The sequence below is a fragment of the Balaenoptera physalus genome, assembly GCF_965194825.1.
Source record: "Balaenoptera physalus genome assembly, chromosome: 3".
Lineage (NCBI taxonomy): Eukaryota > Metazoa > Chordata > Mammalia > Artiodactyla > Balaenopteridae > Balaenoptera > Balaenoptera physalus.
The window spans coordinates 129,811,051-129,837,871 of NC_138890.1; the positions used below are offsets into that span (position 1 = coordinate 129,811,051).

The following is a 26,821-nucleotide window of genomic DNA, read 5'->3' on the forward strand; positions in this document are numbered from 1 at the left end:
GATATTTGCATATGACACTAAGCTATGAGGTATGACAAATATCATGGATGACAGACATAGGATCTAAATTATTTTAACAGCTTGGAACAAATGATATGCCAAATTCAATTAATTGAAAGTGAAAATGTCAAATCCTATTCTGGAGACCTGTGGCAGACACTGTTCTTTGTCTACCTGATATCTATTTCCATTTCCTTCTTGAGAAACCCAAATTCTGCTTGGGGAATCAATGTATCCAGCTAAATACTCACTTTCCCTACCTCCCTTGCAATTTAGAATGGCAAGATGTCACACTTTTGGAAACACATAAGCAGAAACATACAGGGACTTCTCTGGGGAAACTTTTGCATTTCTAAAGAGGTCAGAGACAACTGGCACCTTTCTTTCTCTTCCTTCATTCTGCCTTCAGTATCAGAGGTGATATTTGACTTGCAGCCATGGGGGACAAGCACACAAGAAAGGAGAAGAGAATGGCAATGATAATAGGGCTTGACACTGTTAGGCCACTGAACTAACAATATACCAGCAATATGTACCTCTGGTCTTCTTAATGTGTGTGAAAAATAAACCCCTAATTATTTAAGCCTTTCTTTAGGCTTTCTGTTACTTGCAGCAGAACGCATTCCTGACACAAGTCCAAAATACCAATTGCAAAAGGAGGTAAACTTCACAACTATGAGGCAAAATCTGGTGGTTAACTAGAAGCCTAATATACCAAGCCAGTGTTCTCTTAATTTACTTTAATAGACATATAATATTCATAAAGAAGAAAAAATAATATCACATATAAAGTATTGTGGCTCATTTCTAATTCCATGCAGTACATTTGCAATTAGGATGAGCAGGAGACATGAAATCAAGTCATATGAAAATGGCCAAAGGGATCAAGAGCCATTTAACCCAGAGAAAACAAAGTCTGCTGTGGACATGACAACTACCATTCAATATCTGAAGAACAGTCCTGTAGCATAAAGATTTATGTGTGGCTCTAAAGGGCAAATTAAAAACCAAAGGAAAGCACAGAAGCTTTTGTTTCACTGTGCATGGCATGCGGGATCTTCGTTCCCCTACCAGGGATCAATCTGCACCCCCTGCAGTGGAAGCGTGGTCTTAACCACTGAACCGCCAGGGAAGTCCCAGGAAAGAGTTTTAAAGCATGTATTTCTCAAGATCCATTTTGACTGACATTTTTTAAAAGCTGTGTTTTTCTTTAATATTTAATAGAAGCACATCTAACCTAGAGCCTGTTGTACTGTTTTGCATTCATATATACTCTCCTTCCTCTTTCCTCCTAACCTCTCTCCTTAGAACTGTCTCAAATGAATGAGTTACTCAGAACAAGCTTCCTTTCAAATTTACATTTTTAAGACATTTTTGCATTTTTAAGACTGAGCTTAAAGTTAATAATAAAGTTACTAAAGTTGCAAATTTAAAACCTTGTTTTATTTAATACAGCAAATTCATCGTATAAATCTTGTTATTCTACTTGTAAATCTAGTAAATTTTAAGCATAACATATCAATCAACTGAAGTTAAAGAACTCAACTTCTCTCTTTTTTATTGATATAATTCACACACCGTTTTAAAAAACCACCTTTTAAAAATAAACAATTCAGTGGTTTTAGTGTATTGCCAAAGTTGTGCAATCATCACCACTAATTCCAGAACATTTTCAACACCCTAAAAGGAAATCCCATACCCCTTAGCAGTCACTCCCCATATCCCCTAAAAATCCCTAGCCCTAAGCAACCTCTATAGATTCTGTCTGTATAGATTTTCTTATTCTGGACATTTCATGTATATGGATCCTACTATATATGGTCTTTTGTAACAGGCTTCTTTTAATTAGCATAATGTGTTCAATATTCATCCATATTGTAGCATGCATCAGCACTTCATGCTTTATTTATTGCCAAATAATATTCCATTGTATGGATATACCACATTATATCTATCAGCTCATTAGTTGATGGTCATTTGGATTGTTTACACTTTTTGGCTCTTATGGATAATGCTGCTATGAACATTGTGTACAAGTTTTTGTGTGGATATGTCTTCAGTTCTCTTGGGTATACATATAGGTGTTAAACTGCTGAGTCATATGTCAACTCTGCATTTTACCTTTTTTTATTGAAGTATAGTTGATTTGCAATATTGTGTTTCAGGTGTACTGCATCTTACTTTATGAAGAACTGTCAGACTGTTTTACAAAGTGCCTACACCATTTTACATTCCTACAAGCAACATATGAAAGTTCCAACTTCAATTTTTCTACATTCTTGCCAACATTTGTTATTGTCTGTCTTTTTTATTATAGCTATATTAGTAGGTGTGAGTGGTATCTCACTGTAGAACTCAGCTTCTCTTAAACCATAAGTCCTATTCACAAACCTATTCAAATTCCCTTAAACTGCATTGATAATTTTAATAATTGATGTTTTTAAGCACTTCAAATACCTTACCAGACAAATGAACATGCAAAGCTTCCAATAATTTAAACATCTCTTATAAATCCAATAAATTAAACGTACAAATGCAATAAAACAACTTTTCATTTCAGGCATTTAATACTGATTATAAACATTTAAAATGGTTACATCTCTAACCTTTAAATCATGAGTCTGAATTCAATGATAAAACTCAAAATGGAATCATAAACCTGATGTGTCGAATTCCTTAATATGACTGATTCTCCTGAACACTAAAATTTTAAACCTTAAATACTCATTATCTATAATTACAAGTATCTATCATAATTATAGATATTTAATATTTACAATATTATATATAATCATTATCAATAATTACTAACTTATTCCTACATTTAACATGAAAGTATCAAACTACGAGTTTGACCCCTTTTAGCATCTTCTAAAATTTTAACTCTTCCTGGGTTTGGAAGAACACTTACTCGCTAAGGAAACAGTTTTACCGGATCTAATTAATTCTTGATCCATTCATTACAACGAGTTTAAGCACAAACTATGTGCTGGTGAACAAAACAGACCAAATCCTTTGCTATGCTCAAACATTTCCATTGCGAGTGAGTGTTATTAGCATGACTTTAAAACTGTGACTGAAGAAATGGAAATGGGAGGAGAGAGATGCATCTTTTAAAAGGTGAGAGTTATGATCTTATACTGAGGTGGAGGAAAAAGACAATAAATAAGAAAATAAGATACATTATCGAAAAGTGCAAAGGAGGAAAAAGACAAAGGGAATGAGAAGTGGGGGCAGGAACCCGCATTAAATTTTTAGATAGGGCAGCCAAGAAAATCCTCACTGAAAAAGATGAATTTTGAGTAATGATTGAAGCAAGTGAGGGAGCTAGCTAAGCAGACATCTGGGGAAAGAACATCTTCTAGATAAAGAATATCAAGTGAAAAGGCTCTGAAGCAAGAGCATACATGGAATAGCCAAGGATCAGCAAGACAGCTAAATGGAGAAGAGTAATTAGGGGGATAGTGGTTGGAGATGGTGTCAGGTTAAGAAAGGCCTTGCAGGTCTCTGAGGGGATATAAGAAGCCATTGGAAGGTTTTGGGCAGAAGAGAGACATGATTTGACTTAGGTTTTAATGGGATCACGTGGTGTCCGTGTGGGGATTGGCTGAAGAGGACCAACAAGCAGAAGCAAAGAGGCTCGTAAAATCCAAGCAGTCCCAGGGTGCTGGCAGTGGGGATGGTGAGAAGTGGTTCTGGTTAAATTGGGAAGGTAGAATTGGCAGAGAGGAAGAGGAGAATCAAAGATAACTCCGAGGCTTTTGGCCTGAGCAACCGAAAGAATAGAGCTGCCATTAAATGACGTCGGGAACACATGGCGAGGGGGAAATATCAGAGGCTCTATTGTGGGCATTTAACTCTGCGATACTTAGACATCCAAAAGGCTCTCCCAGTAGGCACCTGATATACAGATCTGGAGTTCAGGAAAGAGAGAGCGTTTAGAAATATATGTGCTGTAGTCATGAGTATACAGATGGCATTTAAAGCCCTGATATTTTTTAAAGTTTTGATCCCCTGAGGAATGAGTGTAGAAAGATGAGAAAAGAACAGGACTGAACCCTGGGCACTCCAACATTTAGAGGGGAGAGGTGCTGCTGAAGAACCTGAGAAGGGATGGCCAGGAAAGTAGGAGAACAAGCCAGGCAAATGTGGTACCCCAGAAGGCAAGTGAAGACAGCACTCCAAGAAGACAGTCACGATGGTGTCAAATGATGTTGATAGGTCAGTTAAGAGGAGGACTAAAAAGTGACCATTGGCTTATTCGCTCAGCAACTGCATCAGCTTCCGGTCCTGGAAGAAGAGTAAGTTTCTCCAGAAGACTTTTCCCTGCCAGATCCCAGTGTGAATTAAGAGTTTCCCTTTAGTGCTCCTCTGGCACACGATGCTTATCTATATAAGAGCATTTAGTCATTCAGCAAAAATTTATCTATTATTTATTATTTGCCAAGTACTACTCTAGGCTGGCAATTTAACAAAAAGTCAAAAATCCTTTCTCATGGAGCTTTCATTTTAAGAGGGGTGTGGAGGGGAACAGACAGTGAACAATGTTAAAAAGAAAAATGTGTATAGCATGTTAGAAGGTACTAAGTGCTGCGGAGAAAAATAATAGAGGGAAGGGGATGGGGAGTGTAAGGAGTTGTTGTTTTAAATAATGTGCCCAGAAAAGCCTCTCTGAGCAAAGACTGGGAGAACAATCCATGGGGGCGTCTTCGAGAAGAGCATTCCAAGCAGAGGGAACAAGCACAGAAGCCCTAAGGCAAGAGCATGCCTGCTTTGTTCAAGGAATAGCAAGGAAATCTGTGAGGCTAGATCAGAGTAAGGGAAAGGGAGAGTGTTAGGAGAGAAGGACAAAGAGGGTATGAGGAGAGGTGGCAGATCAGAAATGGTCTTATAGGGTCATTGAAAAGACTTTAGCTTCTTGAAATGTGGACAGTCAAATGGAGGTGTGCTTTAAGTGTAATACACATATTGAATTTCGAAGACAGTATAAAAAAATGTAAAATAGCTTGCTAATAATTTTTATAGTGATTGCATGTTGAAATGAAAATTTCTGATATATTGAGTTAAATAAAATATAGTATTAAAAAAATTTTTTAAAAGACTTTAGCTTTTTCTCTGAAACAAATGGAGAGCTTGGAGGGGGTTGAGAAGAATGACATGAGGTCACTCTGGTTTCTGTTTGGATAATAAACTGTAGAGGAGGGCACCAGCAGAAGCAGAGAGCTAGTTAGGAGGCAACTGCAATAACAGAGGTGGGGTTAGGAAAACTTGTCCAAAGTAGAATGCCAAAGAAGTTGCCAGGTCTTATCCAGAAAATACCAGAGAGGCCAAGGGAAGAGGCAACCATTTTCTGCTTTCTGCTGGCTGAGAGGCAAAATCCTTGACCGACAGTACTATTCTGTTATATCAGTTGGGGCAGGCTAACTGTGGTATCAGATGAACTACAAAATTTCTGAGACTTAATGCAATATACATTTGTTTATAGCTTATATAAAATCCCTCTCCTCCAAATGGTAATTTGAGAACTTAGGATCCCTCCATCTTGTGGCTCCACCACATTCAACATAAGGCTTCCTTATGCTGCAGGGGAAACAGCAGAAAGGATCTTACTTGGTAAGTATGAATGAGCCAGACCAGGAAATGCCAAGCCCTTCTGCTCGAATTCCATTGGCCAGAACTCTATCATATGGCCACACCCAAACTGCAAAGAAGGCTGGGGATTAGAGCCCCGCTGTGCACCCAGGAGAAAGAAGAAGCTGACCTAGTGAAGAGCTAGCCATCTTCTGCTCCAGCTGTGAATGGGTATGCTCTTCATCACCACACATTCCAAGACCTCTTTCTTCAATGCACCAAGAGCTAATTCCTTTGCAGATTTTTAAATTACAAGGAGCTGGCTATTTGTGTGTCCACCACTGTTTTCACTTACCTGCCTGCAACTCTTTAAGCTTTCTGAAAAAGTCTAATTTTTCCTCAGCCTAGTCTAGAAGAAAAAAGCTGAAATGAATGAAGTTGTAACAAACCAAATGACTAACAAACTGCTTTGGGGAATATAGTCCACAACTGCCCCACACGCATTTCCTAGACTACTTTATCTGCGCAATTGCTTTATCATTTAGAAATAGATAGGGAACTCGTTTTACATGCAACAGAATGGATATGTAAAACCAAGAACAACAGAGATGAAAGATACGCCTTTTAAATTACATTTGTGTGCACAGTCAGCTCTTAATGATCTGTGCGAAAGAAAAAGAAATATGGATAATATAAAGCAATACACATCTTTTCTTCACTTAGAAATTAGTCACTAACACATATATGCCCATCTCCACTCAGTCTGATTTTCAGAGCTGGCCTCTACTGTCATTTATGACAAATGATCAGTAAACATTGACTAACTGACTACAGGTTACAGTCATAGGAAGATATCCTGAAACTGTAAAATAAAAACATTCCAGTAAGAGTTTAAAATGCCCATTTCAATTAAAGACAATTTGATTGTTTTGATATTCTTGTAGGCAGCTAAGATTCACACATGTTGATAGAACATAATCCCTGGTGCCTCTTTCTGCTTACTTATTACAATTTTATTATAGTAGCAGTCTCCTGGAAAATACCCAAAAAGCAACAAAAATTTTTTTAAACTGTTAGTGTATCACATAGGATTTAAAATGTAATGATGAATCTAGTATTTTTACAAAATCTTATGTGATACCTTATTAATAGAAGTGTCCTTAGTTTCTTCTCTTACCTCAAATTGATAAGCCTTTCACAAAAATTAAGTGATTACCCAGTCATCCTCAATGTATAATAAATTATATAAGTTATCGCTTCAGTAGCAGGTGTATCTAGGGGAAAAAAGATATGCAATGTTTAAAGAGAGGGAGAGAGAGAAAAAAAAACTGATCAAGATTCTTACCATTGGTTATTTCATAGCTGTCCAAGGTAGGGTTGGACCACTATTTGAGGGACCTAAAAAAAATCTGTGTTTTTTAACATTTGTTTCCAGTGATTATGCAAATCAGGTAAGTTTGTGAAACATCAACCAAGTACAAATGTAACTCCTCCAAGAAGACAGAGCTTCCATCTGCTGAATTGTTTTGTAAACCTACAAGGTACGGGACTTCCCTGGTGGTCCAGTGGTTAAGACTGTGCTCCCAGTGCAGGGGGCCCAGGTTCCATCCCTGGTCAGGGAACTAGATCCCGCGTGCCACAGCTAAAGATACCACGTGCTACAACTGAAGATTCCGCATACAGCAATGAAGATCCGGCAGGCGGCAACAAAGATCCCACGTGCTGCAACTAACACCCGGCGCAGCCTAAATAAATAAATAAATAAACAAACCTACAAGGTACACTGAACAGTTACCAATACATAAAATTTAGAGTAACACAGTACAAATATATTATATGTTAAAAATTCCAAAAGAATCATGACTGCTAAATAGTTTTACTATGTAAAATTTTTTGTTTTCTTAATTGTTGTTTTGTTTCAATCACATCATTAAAATATACCTTATCTTGATGGTATATTATTTAGTCATTCAATAAGATATAAATTATGATAGTTCTCCTATCTATTTGAGAAACATTTTATTATGAAATGAAATATATAAGAATTTTAATTAAATATTATTTAGACTTGGCCTTCACAGGAATTTGTGATATCAAGATATTGATTGAGGGACTTCTCTGGTGGTTCAGTAGGTAAGACTCTGTGATCCCAATGCAGGGGGCCCCGGTTTGATCCGTGGTCGGGGAACTAGATCCCGATGCATGTCACAGCTAAGAGTTCGCATGCCTTAACTAAAGATCCCATGTGCCGCAACTAAGACCCAGTGCAGCCAAAATAAATAAATAAATTTTTTTTAAAAAAAGATATTGGTCGAATACACAAAATAAACCACTGCACTTTAGTTTCAGATAATATAGTTGACTCAGAAATCAGTTCCAGGGCTTACCTGGTGGTGCAGTTGTTAAGAATCCGCCGGCCAATGCAGGGGACATGGGTTCAAGCCCTGGTCTGAGAAGATCCCACATGCCATGGAGCAACTAAGCCCGTGTGCCACAACTACTGAGCCCGAGTGCTGCAACTACTGAAGCCCGCACACTTAGAGCCCGTGCTCTGCAACTAGAGAAGCCACCGCAATGAGAAGCCTGCACACCACAATGAAGAGTAGCTCCTGCTTGCTGCAACTAGAGAAAGCCCTCGTGCAGCAATGAAGACCCAATGCAGCCAAAAATAAATAAAATTTATTTAAAAAACAAAAGAAATCAATTCCATAACATTTAAAATCAAATTAATCATAGCTAATGTCATAATCATGGTAAGTGACAATCCTTCACGGTGGAAAACCCTTTGTATTAACATTTTCAAATGATTGGGGTTTATAGGAAGATAATTATAATACTGATTTTTATGATAATTTAAGGGATACTCGCATTCCATATCTCACTTATATCCTGTCCTGGGGATATAAATTTTACAGACGTCTTAGATATCTGCACAGAAGGATACCAAAAAGAAAATGACTTGTCTGAAACTCATAGTTTGCATTTTCAGTGCCAAAAAGAAATGATGCCATTAAGCTTGGCAAGATATAGACACATTGGGGTAAGGGTTGGTAGTCACCCAGTCAATGTACCTATCACATTGCAATCATTGTTCTTCCTCTGATGATAGCAAAGTTATCTTTTATTTATTTTTTTAATAAACCTTTGTTATTTTTATTTATTTTATTTATTTATTTGGTTGCGCTGGGTCTTAGTTGTTGCAGGCAGGCTCCTTAGTTGTGGTTTGCAGCCTCCTTAGTTGCAGCTCTCCAGCTCCTTAGTTGTGGCATGCGAACTCTTAGTTGCGGCATGCATGTGAGATCTAGTTCCCTGACCAGGGATTGAACCTGGGCCCCCTGCATTGGGAGCGCGGAGTCTTAACCACCGCGCCACCAGGGAAGTCCCAAAGATATCTTTTATTGTTTTATTTTTTATTTTTTTTAATTAGTTTATTTATTTATTTATTTATTTTTGGCTGTGTTGGGTCTTCATTGCTGCACCTGGGCTTTCTTCAGTTGCATCGAGCAGGGGTTACTCTTTGTTGCGGTGTGCAGGCTTCTCATTGCGGTGGCTTCTCTTGTTGCGGAGCACGGGCTCTAGGCATGCGGGCTTCAGTAGTTGCAGCACACAGGCTCAGTAGTTGTGTCACATGGGCTCTAGAGCACAGGCTCAGTAGTTGTGGTGCACGGGCTTAGTTGCTCCACGGTATGTGGGATCTTCCCAGACCAGGGCTCGAACCAGTGTCCCCTGCATTGGCAGGCAGATTCTTAACCACTGTGCCACCAGGGAAGCCCCAAAGATATCTTTTAAATGTGTATAAAATGCACATGAGAAAACATTTTTAAAGCATTTAAATAGCAGCTTCACACAAAGTACTTCCAATGACTTTCCTAAAATTCCTTTTTACCTTCTGCACACTTATTTAGCATCTACTGTTGGTAGGCTACTATTCTAGGCACAAAGGATACAAGAGAGATTAGATAAAATCTCTGCCATCAAGGGTTTATCATTTCATTGTGGAGGCAATAATAAATATCAGAAGAGATAGGTTATATGTAAGAAGTTTCCCAAACTGCAGCTCTCTGGGCAACTATATTCGAGTCATATACAGTGTGTGTTAAAACGCAGATTATGTATCCCACTATCTAGACCTACTAAATCAGCATCTCTGGAGACACATTTCCAGGAATCTTCATTTTAACAACATCCTGATAATCCTCGCTCTCAGTAAAGTTTGTGAATCACTGGTAAAAGTTAAATCCCTAACAGACTGACATAGAGTAAGAAGTTGCAGGTTAAGGATTCAGTAATTACAATTATTCACAGGAGATATTATTGTCTCAGTTAAAAAATCATAGAAATTCTACAAATTACTGAGTTTAATAAAGACGAAGGATACACAATAATTACAGAAAAAATAATAACATTCCTATATTTACAATTAGAAAATGTAACTTAAAAACACATGTACTATTTATAATAGCCACAATAATTATAGGGCTCCTAGGAATAAATCTAACAAAATATGTGAAAAACCAAAACAGAGAAAAATCAAAACTTTATTAACAAACAGAGAAGATTTACATAAATAGAGAAATAATATCATGTTCATAAATGGGTCACTTCAATATTCTAAAGATGGCAATTCTCTCTAAATAAATCTTTAAACTTTAAGGCAATTCAAATCAAAATCCTAACATAGCTTTTCGTTCAAAAAAAAAAAAAAAAAGCTGTTCTTAAAATTTACGCAGAAGAGTAAAAGAGAAAATCCAAGGCAAGACAAATAGACAGTGGAATAGAACAGAGAGCTTACACAGAAAGACATGTGTGTGAGATCTTAACAAATGTGGAGGGAGGGGGGAAGATACCTACCACTTCTATCACAGCAAAGGGCTAATCTTCCTACATATATATTAAAGGACTCCTAGAAATTGATAAGGGGGAAAGAAAAGGCCACAACCTGATAGAAAACTAGAGAATAGAAACAGTCTACAGAAATGGAAATATAAATGACTTTTAAACATATGAAACAGAGGCTCAATCTCACTCACCTGAAGGGAAACACAAATGGAAACTACAGCAATCTCCTGTATTTCATTTATCAAACTGACAAACATCCGAACATTTGATAACAAGTGTTACCTTAACTGTGGTAAGGCTATGGGGGGAAAAGATACTTCTATACATTGCTGTCAGGAGTGTACATTAGTGCAAGCCTATATAGAGGTAATAGCTAGCACAATTACATATGTACTTGCTCTCTGAACCAGCAGGTCCACTTCTAGGAACTTACATAGTGTATGCAAGGGTATTCACTGTAGCACTGTATGTGGTGATGCGCATGAAGGCTAGAGCATAGTTTTAAATTCTAGCTCTACCATTTACTAACATTATGTTCTTGGGTAAGTTACTAAATCTCCCTGTGCCTCGGTTCCTTCATCTGTAAAATGGAGGTAATGATAGTATGTATTCTTTGGGTTGGCGTGAGGATTAAATGATTTAATCTATATAAACAGTACTTACAACAGTACCTGGCACATACTATACATGTGTTAGCTGTTGATAGTAACAGCACAAGACTACAAACAACCTACATATTTATCAATAGGAAACTTGTTAAATGAATCACAGTAGAGTCATACAACATAGAGAGGAATAAGGTTTTTATGGAAGTATCTCAATATATATTGTTTAGTGAAAAAAATAGGTGCAGCATTGTGTTTTTAACACAAATTTACTATTTGTGTTAAAAAAGACAGAAACAGGAAGAATATGCTGTTTAAAAAAATTATTTTTAATCTCTGAAAGTATATCAGAAAAGCATAGATGAGAGATGAGATAGAGGGAGATTCTTCACTGTATGACTTTTTGATATGCAAGGCCTGTGAATGTATTACCTATTCAAACATACCAGTTTAAAAACAATTCCAGATGGATTAAAGATCTAAATTTAATAAGAAAAAAAAAAGATTTTGGAAAACAAAAATGAGTATATTTATAACCTCAGAAAAAGAAACCATTTTTTATTTGAGAGGCAAAAGGCACAAAGCATAAGACAAATATTGATAAATTTAACTATATTTAATTTTTTAAAATTTAAGAATAACAAGACTCCTCGTACAATTAAAGTATAAGTCCTATATTGAGAAAAGATATTATAAAACATGCAATGGACAAGTCAACAAAAAAAATTTAAAATAAGTACGTATGACTAAGCCAGTGCTTATTTTTCTAAGCAAATGATATGAAAAAGGAATTCAAGGAAGCTATCTCAATGACTAAAAAAAAATATAAAAAGATGTTCAGTATCACTAGGAATCCTGAAAATGTATATTAAAACCACAGTGAGGGGACTTCCCTGGCGGTCCAGTGGTTAAGGCTTCACCTTCTAATGCAGGGAGTGCAGGTTCGATCTCTGGTCGGGGAGCTAAGATCCCACATGCCTCATGGCCAAAAAACCACAACATAAAACAGAAGCAATATTGTAACAGATTCAATAAAGACTTTAAAAATGGTCCACATCAAAAAAAAGAAAAAAGGGGAAGCAATAGGACCCCAAGCCCTTCCTCCACATCCTTGCTGCTTAATTGGAACTTCAGTGTGGCTTTCGCAGTTCTGATTCTGAGTGAGTGCTGTCTTTGATTCCCCCTCAACAAGATGAGCATTTCTGAAAAGGTATATTCAGCGAGAGAGGAGAGGGGTTGGGGGAGAGTGAGAAAGAAGAAGGAGGAGGAGGAGGAGGAGGAAGCGGAGGAGGGGGAGGGGAGGGGAGGCGAGGGGGAGGGGAGGCGAGGGGCAGGGGGAAGAGAGGGAGGCCTGGTGACCAGGGTGAAGATAGGGAGAAGGAGAAGGAAAAAACCAACAAGCTTTACAAATATGCACAGGTTAGGAAACAGTAACTAAAATCTGAGGTGAAAATGGTCTAATGTTTTTAATATGACTTTATATTAATTAAAATTTAATATTACTTTAATAAACACTTGATTTGTATTTAGTTGATGATGGATTGGTTGGTATCATGTGTGCGTGACTATAACTACAAGGAAGCACGTGAGTGGCTGTGTTTGAGGTTCAGTCCTACCTCCCAAACCAAGGAATAACCATGCTCCCTTATTTGTGCCTTGATCTTGAAGCATGCTAAATGGCTTGTTGATAACCTTTAAAGATGTGGTTTATTCTGGTTTTTTGTTGATGTGTTGTTTGTTGCTAGGACGAAGAGTTTGCATTTCATAATCACGGGTTGAATTTACAGACTTTCAGTGAGTGTGGAGAGCATTAAACTTTAACTGGAGAATAGTTTAAATGACTCATTTGAGCTCCTGATTTTTAGAGCCTGCTTCACTTTCTTATCCACTCCAAGAAGCTTTTATCTAACTCTTAGAATCTATAAGTATGGTGATTCACATTCAATTTTTTTTGCATTGTATAAAGAAGTCGAAAGGAAGAAGAATTGGTCAATACAGAAATTATGTGGCATCCTTTTGTATTTTATAATAATATTAATGGAGAAATTCTAAACAGAGCCTATAATAATTTCATTTCAAAAATACAAATTAGCAATATAACAAACTAATAAAATGTATCCAAACTGAAATATAGATTAGAGAAATCAATGACAGAGATATGAATTCTCTTAGGTTCTCTTTATAACGTACTGGTTTCCACTTTTATAATAGTTTAGTGATGAAGCATCTCTCCCTTGCCTTGGATTACATTTCCGTTTTTGACATTTATGAACTTAAATTTTGTTATGCTCTTTCCACGTAATTCTTCTATTTCTACTTACAACAGCACTAAAACTTCTGTTTACCGGTTGACTATATCTCCCCACATTGATGATTTTTCTGCATCAATAAAACAGCTTGATTAAACAGATTATTTTAAAAGGAACATTCACTTCTTTAGACTCTGATGGGATGCTTCAGTATATGCTAATCACATTTGTTAAACTTTCTTTGATACTGTTCTTTATTATAAATTTGTACCTACTTTGTTTTTATTTCTCTCAGCCACAAGTTTCTTTGTAAGGTAGTCATGCAGAAAATATTTTCCAGCTATTAGAAATCAGTGTTCGGGTGTTTCTCCATATATATATCCAAAATAGCATTAAGAAGTGTGAACATTGTTTGGTTATTTCATTGTGGATCCCTTTTTATTGTCTGTTTGTGTTCTCTGGGTGTTCATATCATCACCCAATTTAGTATCATCTGTGATTTGAATTAATGTGCAGTGTACCTCTATGTCCAGACCAAAAATAAAAGAGTTAACATTCTTCTGAGATACTTTAAACTGAATGCAATTTAATATCCAAAAAAAAAAAAAAAACTGTGAGGGGACTTCCCTGGCAGTCCAGTGGTTAAGACTTCGCCTTCCAATGCAGGGGGTTTGGGTTCAATCCCTGGTCAGGGAGCTAAGATCCCACGTATCTCGTGGCCAAAAAACCAAAACATAAAACAGAAGCAATATTGTAACAAATTCAATAAAGACTTTTAAAATGGTCCACATCAAAAAAAAAAAGAACAACAACAACAACAAAAAAGAAAAAACGGTGAGAAATCATTTCACACCCATCTGACTGGGAAAAATATAAGGTCTGAAAACATCAAATGTTGGCAAGGATTTAGGGAAACGGGAACTATTAATACAATGTGGTGCTAGTGTAAATTGGCACCACTTAGGAAAGTCTGTCAGTCAAGGAGAGTCGGTCAGTCAGGGTCCTCAGCTGCAGGAAATAGAAACAAAGTAACTAATTTAAACATAAAAGGTGTTTATTGAAAATTATTGAGCGCTTACAGAGTCTCCACAAAGGCTGGATAATAGGCTTGGAAAAGGTAGGAACAAAGTCAAGCTTTGCTGACAAACTAGAGCTAAATTTATGCCAGTGAATCAGTCTGGGAAGCCACCCATGCCACTAGCAAACACAACTTCTGTGTCACTAGCTTCAATTCCAGAATCCTGGGAGGAGGGTTGTCAGGGAGTTGCAGCAACTGTGAGCTCTAGCTGCCCAAGCGGGTGGCAAAGTGAGTATCGTGTGTTTCCAGCTTCTTTAACAGGAGGTGAGCTCTGCCTCTATGAAGTCATTATAGGAACTTCCTCAAATATAGACAGAGGATTCAGATACAGGGCAGCCAAAAAATAGCAAATGTCCGTAGAAGAGAACAATCTATTCCATGACCAGCAGTTCCATTTCTAAGTATAAACCCTAGAACATTTTCTCCATGTGTACAAGAAAATAGTTACTTGTATATTCCTTGACACATTGTCTCCAGAAGGGAAAAATTAGAACTAACCCAATTTTGTTCATTAGAAGGCAAATGAATAAATGGTTTAGTTATACAACAGAATACTCTATAGTAATTAAATGAGTGAGCTACATGAATCAACAGAGTTGTAGGAGAATACACACAGTATGATACTATTTCCATAAAATTTAACCATATACAAAATTACAGTATATATTGAGATAGATATACTAATGAAAGTATAAACGCATGCATGGAAATGATACACAGCTACTTCAGGATACCTTTAGGAGAAAGAAAAGGATTAGGATAGGGTGGAGCTTTAACTGTAACATTTTATTTCTTTAAAAAAAAAAAGCTAAATTTGGAAAATATTAACATTTGCATAGTGAACAATATTATTATTTCACCCAGATCCCTTTGGATCCCTTACTGACCTCAATAAATCACTTGCACACAACTTTCTGCCTCAGGTCTGCTTCTGGGAAATCTGACCTAAAACAATCTATCAACACAAGCTCCTACTTCCCCCCAATCTTTGCCCATAACTCTATCTTCCCTCTGTTGCCTATTGGTGAATGTGCATGTTCAGATCTGAAAACCCAAATGGGGTGGGTTTTCATTCCTTCTGTTTCTCCAAACCTGTTCTGTCATGGTCAACCAAAGACTTCCATATTGCTAAATCAAGGGCCAGTTTTGGTTCCCAGCTTATTGGGCGATCACTTCCCTCACCTTGAAACACTTTCTTCCCTTGCTATGATAAAAGTCTGGATTATTGTTCAGCAAATACTCATTCTCCTCACCCTTCCACTGTAGGTTGAATATGCTTCCCACTCCCCTCTGATGTTGGATTTGGCTATGTGACCCACTCTAGCCAATGGAATATTAGCCAACCCAATGTGAGCAGAGGCCTTAAACGTGCTTCAATAATGTGAGCAGAGGCCCACAAATCATGTGGATTTTGGACTGCTTCTTATACCCCAATTGATCTTCTCCAGGTGGCTGCTGACTCTTCAATCTGGGCTCCAGAAATAACACACATGGGACAGACTAAGCTAAATCTGCAACCTAAAGCAGAACCACCCAGCTGAGCACAGCCTAGATCTGCTGAACTGCAACCGATCTGCTGACTCATGGGCATGAGAACAGGTATACTGCTATACGCCACTGACCTTGGAGTGATTTGTTACACAGAACTATTGTGGCAATAGCTGACTAACACACTTGCCTTCCAGGAAACCACACTCTCCTGATTTTACTCAAATCTCAGGACTATTCCTCCTCATTCCCTGATGGCTCAATAGTGGGGTGCCCCAGGACGAAGTTCTGAAACCTCTTCTCTAGTCTCACTCACGGTGCTCTTAGCCATTCTCAGACCAGAGAATAAATAAATATGTGGAAGCTCCCAAATTTATATCACCAGGCCGGACCTCTCTCTTGAACTCCAGACTGGTATAAACAACTTCCTACTTGACATTCCCACTTGGATATCTAATAGGCATCTTAAATTAAATCAGTCCCACAAACAACTCCTGATGACCCCCCCCCCCCCACCCAACTGTCTTCTCTCAGTCTTCCTTTTCTTAGTAAATGGCAGCTCTCCTTCCAGCTGATAGAGGAAAACACCCTGGAGTCATCCTTGACCTTTTTTCCCCCCCTTTCACACCCCACATCAGATCCTTGTGAAATCTTGTTGATATTACCTTCCACTCCACTCCAACAGCTCTGGCCTCCTTGCCCTTCTGTGAACGTGATCATCTGGGGCACGCTCATGCCCTGGGCCGTTGGCCTTACAGTTCCCGATGACTGGAATGCTGTCACCCAGGTAGACACACAGGCTTGCCACCTCATCTCTTTACAATTTTGGCTCAAATGCCTCCTTCAACTGAGGACTTCCCTAGCTGCTTTAACAGTGCAACTCCTCACCTCCCCACCTCCAGAAGTCCCTATCCCCATCCCTTCTTTATTTTTCTTCACAGCACTTATCACTACATGAACACTCATATTTTACTTGCTTATTCATCTTTGGTCTGTCATCTCCAACTAGAACGAAGGTAAATGAAAGTACGTTCCGCAAGAACAGAGGTTTTTTTTTTTTTGGTCTGTTTTGTTAGCTGTTGAATCTTCAGAGCCTGGAACATAAAAGCACTGAATATGTATTTGTTAAATGAATGAATCCATTTGATCTTTTGCATACTTGAAATTTCATAATTGTATATAGATGGGCAGATAGTGACAAATGCAAAGGCAAATATTGTTAAGCAATTGTCTCTAGTTCCCAGTAGCCAAGACTACTAAATGACATGGTTTTATTATGAAAGCAAAGTTTATCTAAAAGGAAGGAGAAACCTTTAGTTTCATTGAAGCTGGGATTCTCTTAAATTTGAGCTTTCATGATTTTTGCTTTTTCTTTTTTTTTCCTGAATGGCTACTATGGGGGCTCTCCACATTTTGTATAAAACATTTAAAATCTCTTGTTGATGCAGTAGGATTAGGTGATGGTAGGCAACTACCTGTATGTGAGGAAAACATGCTTCTGGCCCACTGAGTGTTCTTCTTCCTACCCTCCCTCCCCGGTAGTCTGGACCCTTTTGTTGTGATTTCATGCTTAAAACTCACAGCACAAACTCACAGGCCATGTTTGTGAGGTGCATGGGCCAGGACTGCAACCCCTGAGGTTATTTTTCCAGTTTCTAGAAGACAACTCAACTCTAGTTCTTGGTTTTTGCCTCCTGAACAAGTAACTTCTTTTGACTCTTATTTTGCCCTCCAGCTATTGATGCCAGGATTCCAAAACACGAGAGCGGTTAGGAGGCTCATGATCAAACACAAAGCCAGGTAAGGTAAAAAATAATGGAGCGCACATACACACGCCTGACATTCATCCTCACCCCACACTCAAGCCAGCCGTGGGTGAGGAAAAGTCAGTGTGCCAGAGTGTGTTGGCTGCAGCAGCAGCTGTTACTAACCAGGGCAAAAAAGTTAACTTAGATTATATACAATTTCCTCTTCATTGCTCTAAAAGCCCCCTTCACTCCCCAATATTTGCGGCAATTCTCCAGTTTTTAATAAGCAGGGGATGGAGCTGACCCAAATTGGGCCTCTCGCCGCTGTTGGGTCTGGCCTCCATTTCAGATAATGAATTAACCCTCCGGAATAGCCTTTTCAGGAGCAAGAACTCCCCTTTTTTCTCCCTCTCCTCCTCCAGCCTCACCCTGGGCCAGGTTTTCCTCATTTCAGATTTTTCTGCAACTCAATCCTGAGTCATGCATGACGACAGTTTTCACACTATTTATGTTAAGCCTCGAGATGACCTCAGGTGATGACATTTGTGCTCAGAAAGAAATGTAATTAGTCCGGATCTCCCCGAGCGGTCCTCGGTCCCCCGTCCCGGCCGCACTACGAGCTACGGGGCGCCGAGCCAGGCGGAGGTGGGGCGACCGAGGCCGCGCGCCCTTCCTGGTCGATCCCTCCCGGGAGGGAGGCTCCTCCCCGCGGTCCCCCGCGAGTACCTGGCGGCGGCGGCGGCGGGCGGTCAGGGGGCGGCGCTCTGCGGCGTCACGCGGCGGGGTGGGAGAGCGGGCGGGTGGGAGAGCGGGCAGGTGACACCCGGCGGCCTCCGCCCCTTTTCCAGCTCGGTCGGCGGCCGGGGCAGCAGGGCCCGCTGTGAGGAGCTCCGCGCTCGCGCCGCCGCCCGCCGCCGCCCTCTGCTCCCGCGCCCGGGTACTTGGGCTCCGCTCGTCGCGGGGTGAGTGCGGGGCTCCCAGCCGGTGGGCCGGGGCCAAACTTTTCCGAGGCGCGGAGGAGAAGAGATGGGGGGAGGGAGAGAGACGCCGGGGGGCAGGGGTCGGGAGCAGCCCGGTGGAAAGAACTTGGGCGCGGCGCGCGGGGAGTGGGATACGGGTCCCGGAGACTCGGGAGCCCGGCCAGGCCCTGCCTGGACTCTGGCGGGCGCTTCGGAAGTTGTCGCCGCGCCATCTGCGGGTGCCCAGGGTCGAAGCCCCTTCCCGCCGGAGGGAGGGGCCGCCGCGCTCACCTGCGCCCTCCCTGGGAGTCCACCGCCGCCCCCAGCATCCCAAAGGGACGGTGGTCCCCGCCACCCCTGGGCTTTGAGCCTCTCCCGAGCGCTCCTGCGGGATAGGGCCCAGCTGTTCCGGGCGGGAGGACAAAGGTGCTTGCGGGTGGGACTGGGAGGGAGAGGGACCTGCTCGACCTTGACCTCCGAGGTCACTTTCCCAGCTCCTGGATTTGGGCTCGCTCGCCCACCCCCCCGACCCCCCCAGAATCCCCGAGCCCCTTTCTTTCTGCTTTTTCCCCTCTGGGGCGCTTTTGTGTCCTCGGGGCCGGAATGAACTTGGGGCGCTGCTCTTGCAGCGGGCGCTGCCTCTGGCTCCCCGAGCTGCATCCTGTCCCGGCGGCAGCTGCTGGCTGAGGAGAGTGATGAGTACACAGCGGAGGAACAGGTCGTGCCGGAGATGGAAATCGGAAAGCCTGTTGTTTCATCTCACAGGGTATCGTTGGTTAGGAAATGGGCCTTCTCCCCTAATCAGCCAGCGCTGATTCAAACTTACCGGATGCCGAGAGAACGCTCTTTCGAGCTCCCTTGGGAAAGCTGCGTCAGGAAGGATATGGTCTCTACCCCTGTCCTCTCGTTGTGTGGTTGGGAAAACAAGTCTCACAAAGACTGAAGAATAGTTTTGGCGAGCCAAGCCTTTTTCCTCTTGCTGATCTGTTCCCTCGACAAGCATTTTCATTTAACCCTGTACTCGCAGGTTACTCTTTATTTCACTTCTCGCTTGTATTGCTTAACTGCTGTGAAAGAGTCTTCGATACTTTGGGGTTGCCTCCGCCTTCTTAGCCATCACGTGTTTGTTAATTCCCTTCTTTTGTAGTTTCTGCTTCTACTACTGGCCAGGAATTGTTCTCCTCAAGGTCACCGAGGATTAAAAAAAATATTTTTCCCCCAATGGCAGACATTTATCGAATGCTTCTGTGCCCGGCACTGTTCTAAGAACTTGTATCGACTCTTTTAATCCTGGCAACAATCCTATGGGGGTAAATAAATGATAACATTATCCTTTTACGGATAAGGAAACTGAGACAGGGGAACTTGCCCAGGACGCACAAGTAGCAGGAGGAGATTCCAACTCAGGGGCCCTGGTCCAGTGTTGAGGCTATTTACCACTGTGCATACTGCCTCACCTAGAGTTCCTTTCTTCATCCTTACTTTCTTGAAGTCCTGTGCTTTTTCATGTTCACTGACTAGACTCTCTGTCTCAGGTCCCTCTTTTCCTTCTTGTGTGACTTTGTACTCATTTAGGTTTTCTTTTCATAGAATTTTGTTACTTAGGTTATCACTGCTACTTACCCACTTAAAGATTCTGTGCTTTCCATGTATCTTATTCAGTTTTAGTGTAGCATATGTCAGTGCATACTGTAATATTCCATTTGGACTTGCCCTGCTTTGCCCAAAAGCATTTCTAGTTAGTGTCATTTATGTCAGCCTCCCTCCCCTGTATTGTAGTCACCCAGGTGCAAAACAGCAGTCATGTCTCACATCACACTTCTCCCAATCATGAAACCTCTTCTGTTGGCTTTTACCTTGTCTCTTCCTTCTAGACTTCCTCATTCTCACCCCCGTTCCCTTCTCCTTTTCACCAGTCTCCCTCTTCCCCACTCCTGAACATTCATTTATCACTTATGTCATTTTTCTTTTTACTGTTGGTTAGCATCTTTCATAAATGTTCACGGTCCACAGAAAGGTTGTTAACAACTTAAGACTTTAACTCTTCAAGCCTTACAACTAGTAGTTGCTTGATAAATGTTTGCGGAATATGATGCAAGATGAATTAATGTAGCATATATTGGGTGGGTTGAATAATGGTGGAAAACTTTTTGAAATTTTTAAGCCGGCTTTTACAGGGTGTTAAGGATGCGTTGGTAGATGTGGGGGACCTGGCAGGCTTTGTAGAGGACGGGCAGGGAAGCCTCTGCCAACTCCATTGCTGCAGATAGGAACCCAGCTACCCTGGCTAAACATTCCATTTTAGAAGCGTAAGGAAGTAGAGCCATATCAGCAGAGAGCCATGAATCCTAACCTCATCCTAGCAAAACAAAATATGAAGCCACACAGAGTTACAAGAAAAACCCAATTTCATTGAAAAATATAACACATACACAAAAATGCATAAAACATAAATGAAGAGATTACCACAGTAGATATATTTAGCAGTAGAATGACTGTCTTATTCTGGCAGTAGATATGATAGTTGAATGAGACTGCAGAAAAGCCAAATGGGAATCTTTTCTCAAAACCTCTGTATAAGGTAATGTGGGCCTGGACTAATCCTGAGAGACATTGTCAAGGAAGAATTGGCTGTGTTTGGGGAGGTTTGAGGCGAGGAGAAAAGAAAACTGGAAGGAGGTACCAAAACGGTGAGACTGGGGAGCCAAGAAGACAGTTTTGACCCCCTGTGCGTGAGTCGACCACAATAAATATTTTGCCATTTTACCTTTGTCTCTATTTATTTATTTATTGTCTGCGTTGGGTCTTCATTGCTGCACGCGGGCTTTCTCTAGTTGCGGCGAGTGGGGGCTACTCTTTGTGGCAGAACGTGGGCTTCTTACTGTGGTGGCTTCCTTGTTGTGGAGCACGGCCTCTAGGCGCGCGGCTTCAGTAGTTGTAGCACGCGGGCTCGGCAGTTGTGGCGCATGGGCCCTAGAGCCTGCGGGTTTCAGTAGTTGTGGCTCACGGGCTTCAGTAGCTGTGGCCTGCAAGCTCAGTATTTGTGGCGCACAGGCTTAGTTGCTCCGTGGCATGTGGAATCTTCCCGGACCAGGGATCGAACCCATGTCCCCTGCATTGGCAGGCAGATTCTTAACCACTGTGCCACCAGGAAAGTCCCCTCTCTCATTTTTTAAATGCATGTTTTCCTACATCCTACTACATATAGAATTTTAGGTTATTGTGTTTTCCTTATAATACATAGTAAGCATTTTTCACCTTGTATATTTTCCAAAACTCCTATTGTCTGCCTTATATTCTAAAAATTATAATGTAATTTCCTTAACTAATCCTCTGTTGTTAGATAGGTATATTAGTAACAGTTATAAACAACTTAAGTTACAGTAATGCTTACCTTTGCAGTTATGTCATTTTACAAATTGGGATTTGTTTCTCTACGCTAGACAGTGGAATATACTTAAAGCCTCTGACCTCAGGTACTTACTGGTCAAGTTGAAGAAATAAGATTTTTTCTAATTTGTTTAATTGCCTATTCTCCTTGGTGTGCTACATGTGCAAACATCAGCTTTAGAATATTTAGAATATTTAGAATATAGAAGAATGCTATTTACCAAACAAATAATTTTGGAGCCTTTGTATATACAGTAGTGTGTTAAATTGAGAACTAATCTTGGGTTTCAATAAAACACACCATATAGCTTGGAAAGAAGCATGCCATAAACACATTTTTAGAGAGGAATATATCTTAGATGTATTTCTGTGACTCATCCAATTTGGACCATTCACATGTTATGAAATAGCTGAACACTAATGCAAATTTAGCACTTTATAAGATTGGTCTTTTTTTTAAAAGTTGAGATTTTTAATTATTCCTAATTGATTTAGATATATTAAAAGCACATGTTATTGCCTTGACAAGTAAAATTATCCTTTTTGTTAGTGATAAATATTTCTAAACAGACCATGATTCAGAGGAACTAAGTTACCATATAACATATAACTCATAAATGTGCCATGTTAAAGACAAATCTTCATCCACTTGGAGAAGCAGCACAGGCCTTGAACACCAGCAGCCCAGCTCCTTTGTCCCCTCTAATATAAGGTATAGAGCAAAACCTAGCCAAAATTAGGGAGTTTCAGAAGTTGCATACTCAACAAACATTTGAGTGTCAGCTTTGCGGCAGGCAAAGTAGTCGGCAGGGTGCTGAAGCCCGTCCAGATCTATGTGGGTTCAAGGGAGGTAAACACTTAAAACTGTGATTAACACAGAGTGTTGAGGAAGCCGAGCAGAGAAAGGCAGACAAAGTTGTCCTCCTGAGCCGAAAGAAGGAAGACTGGGAGTTGGGGCAGCAGAGAAATGGGATGAGGGTGGGAAATCAAATTCAGGCTGAGAGAATGCAGGTGCATTCAGAGAATTGGAAACACTGTAAAATCACTGCAGAGGAGGGTGTGAGAAGAGGTCGCATAGGTATGCACAGCTGGCTTACTGAGAGCCTTGATTCACCTAGTAAAGATTTTGGATTTTATCCTACAGACAATGGGGAGCCAGTGGAACCCTTTAAGAAGGGAAGGGACCTGTTAAGATTTGTATTTTTTGTTGTTGTTTTTTTGGCTGCATTGGATCTTTGTTGCTGCGTTGGGTCTTCGTTGCAGCGTGTGGGCTTTCTCTAGTTGCGGCGAGCAGGGGCTACTCTTCATTGTGGTGCACGGGCTTCTCATTGCGGTGGCTTCTCTCGTTGCGGAGCTCGGGCTCTAGGCGCATGGGCTTCAGTAGTTGTGGCACACGGGCTCAGTAGTTGTGGCTCGCGGGCTCTAGAGCGCAGGTTCAGTAGTTGTGGTGCACGGACTTAGTTGCTCTGCGGCATGTGGGATCTTCCCGGACCAGGACCCAAACCCGTGTCCCCTGCACTGGCAGGCGATTTCTTAACCACTGCGCCACCAGGGAAGCCCAAGATTTGTATTTTGAAAGCACCTGTCTGCATGTGCAACTTAACCTTTCTGGAACTTCCCCTTCTCCCTTGGAGGCTTTATCTCCTTTCTCTATCTGACCTGGAAAGGACAGCTACCTTCACTATTTACATGAGATACCTTGATTATGCTCAGTGTACATAACAATTTGGGAATAGAAAACGAGCTTGTGCCACATGTTTATAGAAAGCTCAAGCCTGCATTTAAGTTTTTACCTGCTTGCTGAAAATCATGAGGTGAAACGTTTGGGCATCTTTTAGACATCAGTCATAGTTGCAATCAGGCACTTTCTGTGCATTTTCTCAGGAATTGTCTAAAGCCAGCAAGGTCTGCACCAGAATCTTCACAGCACACATGGGTGCAGAAAAGTGAAGAAAGGTGCTCAGGTGAAGGAGCAGAAAGGGTGCTCAGCTAGGGTACACGGTTACAAGTGCGAAGCCAGGATTTAAACGCAGGTATGGTTTACAAAGTTCAGGCTCTTCCCCCTCTGCGTACTAACTCTGTGGGTTGATGATTTAGAGGGTATGAGAGACACTAGGGCTCTGATATCCAACGATAGTTTTGTGAGGGCATAAGGACAACCATAAACGTAAACCTGATTTAGACTTTTTAGGGTCAGTGGTAGAAATGTGAGAACTAGAAAAAGAGGGTTTGGCTATTGTCCCTCAACTAAATACAGCCCCTCCGTTCTTCTGCTCCTTCCTTTCCATCCCCAGTTGTGGGATTTTGTCTTAATAGCACATTTGTGATGTAGTTGTTTGCTTATTATAATTCAGTGGCATAACATGGACAGAACAAAAGGAAAGGCTGCTTGTATTTAAGGGGGACTTATCCTAAGTCTGTCTGGGGCTTCTCTGCCCTCTCCTCTTCTTTCCTTTTTCCTGCCTTCTCTAGGCAGAGAGTGCTGTGTTGGATCCCGTGAGCCAAAAAGTTTTATGTCTGAGAAGCAAACAAACAAACTAATGAATGCTGACCTCACATTTTAATCCCTCTGCTCTTCATCCTTCAGTTCACTAGAAGGCACACGCTTATACCTTCAGTCTTTGAAGAATTTCTTTGAAATTCTAACAGGTGTGACTTTAACCTGAAGAAAGAAAGAAGGTAGAAATCACATTCTTAGGAAACCAGAGTTTAATTACTGATTATTTAATAGCTTATTCCTGAGCAAACATGGAATTTAAAAAATGAAGTTGTGAGAACCACTCTTCATTGTTTAAAGGGAGGGGAAAAAAAGGATAATAGATGTGATATTAAACATTAAATATAGTTAATATTTTTTAAATTAAAAAATAGAAATATTAGGTTGAACACATGCAACTGCCATTTCTCTAGGAGAAATATTTGTATATTGGCAATTACATATGGTTCATCCTAATATAAAGACAATCCTCTTGACATCTAACCAGTCGACCCTACAAGCCCATGCTTCTCATCTCCCCCAAAAGCAGACCAAATGCTGCCCAGGCGTGATGAACACCAGTTCCTAGCAGCCTGTTCCCTGCTCTGATGGCTGGCTCAGTGGCTGTATTTATTGCAAACTTGTTGGCGCCAGTTATGCTTGTTATTGTGATTAGATAATTTAAATGTGTGTAAATCTATAAAGTGCAAAAGGGAAAGAGTATTATTGCTTCTGTGAAAGGAATGTTGAATTCCTTGAAAAGATTCCATAAAAGTGAGTGACTTAAAAAGTGGGCAGGAGAACTAACTGTAAAGAATTGGGGAGAAAATTATGAAAACTTGAAAGATAATATCCTGAGCTTGCTTTACAAGTTTTGTTTTTGTTTTCTAGTTTTCAATCCATTTAGAACATTAAAAGTGGAAATTGTAGAAAATAAATTCTGAGTATGGTTTACATGAGAAAAATATTGGGGAGGAATTCTTCCTCAAAGAAAATCTTGGAACTACTTTGGAACGTTGGCAGTTAATGCATACTTACATGTCTCAAGGTAAAGTACGTGTTTATGGGGTGTACATAATTTTTTTTAAAATATTTATTTTATTTATTTTTTTGGCTGCATTGGGTCTTCGTTGCTGTGCGTGGGCTTTCTCTAGTTGCGGCGAACGGGGGCCACTCTGTTGCGGTGCACAGGCTTCTCATTGAAGTGGCTTCTCTTGTTGCGGAGCACAGGCTCCAGACGCGCAGGCTCAGTAGTTGTGGCTCACGGGCCTAGTTGCTCCGCGGCACGTGGGATCTTCCTGGACCAGGGCTCGAACCTGTGTCCCCTGCATTGTCAGGCGGATTCTTAACCACTGTGCCACCAGGGAAGCCCAAAACATCAATTTTTAAGGTAGTATTTTTTCCCCTAGAAATGAATTGTAAAAGGGATTTATTTATGAGGTAGGTTCTTATAAAGAGGATCTTGAATCACTTCATGTATAATACTTTCAGTAACAGTTTTGGTAAAGATGGAAAGATATTCTTTAAATTAACATTGGTTCTTTTTAAAAAATTTTTTTTAAATTAAATTAAATTTTTATTTGGCTGCACCACACAGCATGTGGGATCTTAGTTCCCTGACCAGGGATCAAACCCGTGCCCCCTCCAGGGGAAGTATGGAATCTTAACCACTGGACTGCCAGGGAAGTCCCATAAATTAATGTTGGTTCTTGGTAACTCATTTATTATGGATATGAATGAAGGTAAACCCTTTGAAAGCATTTCTCCAAAGGTGCCAGGGCTAGGCTAATAAAGTTTAGGTTCTTATAACGATATACAATAACAACTCATATTAGGTAGATCAGCGTATTTTTAGACCTGAGATTGGTCTCTGAATGGGCATTAGAGGGTCCATAAACTCTCCAAAACATCAGATTTATGTATACACATCATCTCTAGGGAGGTAGCACATAGCACCATAGTCTCAGAGGTTAAATCTATTGATTTAGGAAAGACATGAAATGAAATATATAAAATGCTTAATAAAGTTTAACTTATTGTATATATGTACAAGGATTAACTTTTAATGTTAATGTTGGAATTAGACATATAATGTTGACATGAACCAACTGTGTAGACTTTATCCATGTTACAAAGACACAGTACCGATAGTGAGGCCCTAGAAAAGAGATATCTCCTTCATCCATGGTAGTTTTCATTTCTGTTTTCCTGGTTCTCTGGGAAGAAAGGTTTCTACTTATTAAGTGTTAAATCAATATTCACTCATTTATGAAATAAACATTGGCTATTTTCTGTGTGCTAGACCCTGGAGATATAGAAATCTAGAAGTCAACTCCTCTTCTCATTTCTTTCTTTATCTCATGCCCACATCCAAATTAGCAGCGGTCATGTCAGCTCCATCCCCAAAGTGTATCCTGA

The 26,821-nt window shown here is 40.4% G+C and overlaps 1 protein-coding gene across 2 annotated transcripts in view; it reads left to right on the forward strand.

Moving 5' to 3' along the window:
• Positions 1 to 18,363: 18,363 nt before the first annotated feature.
• Positions 18,364 to 26,821, forward strand: part of ELOVL7 (ELOVL fatty acid elongase 7) — a 69,319-nt gene continuing 60,861 nt past the window's right edge. For both annotated transcript variants that reach the window (XM_082457383.1, XM_082457382.1), the window contains exon 1: positions 18,364 to 18,540. The gene's annotated coding sequence lies outside the window, so the exon portion shown is untranslated. The remainder of the gene's footprint in view (positions 18,541 to 26,821) is intronic.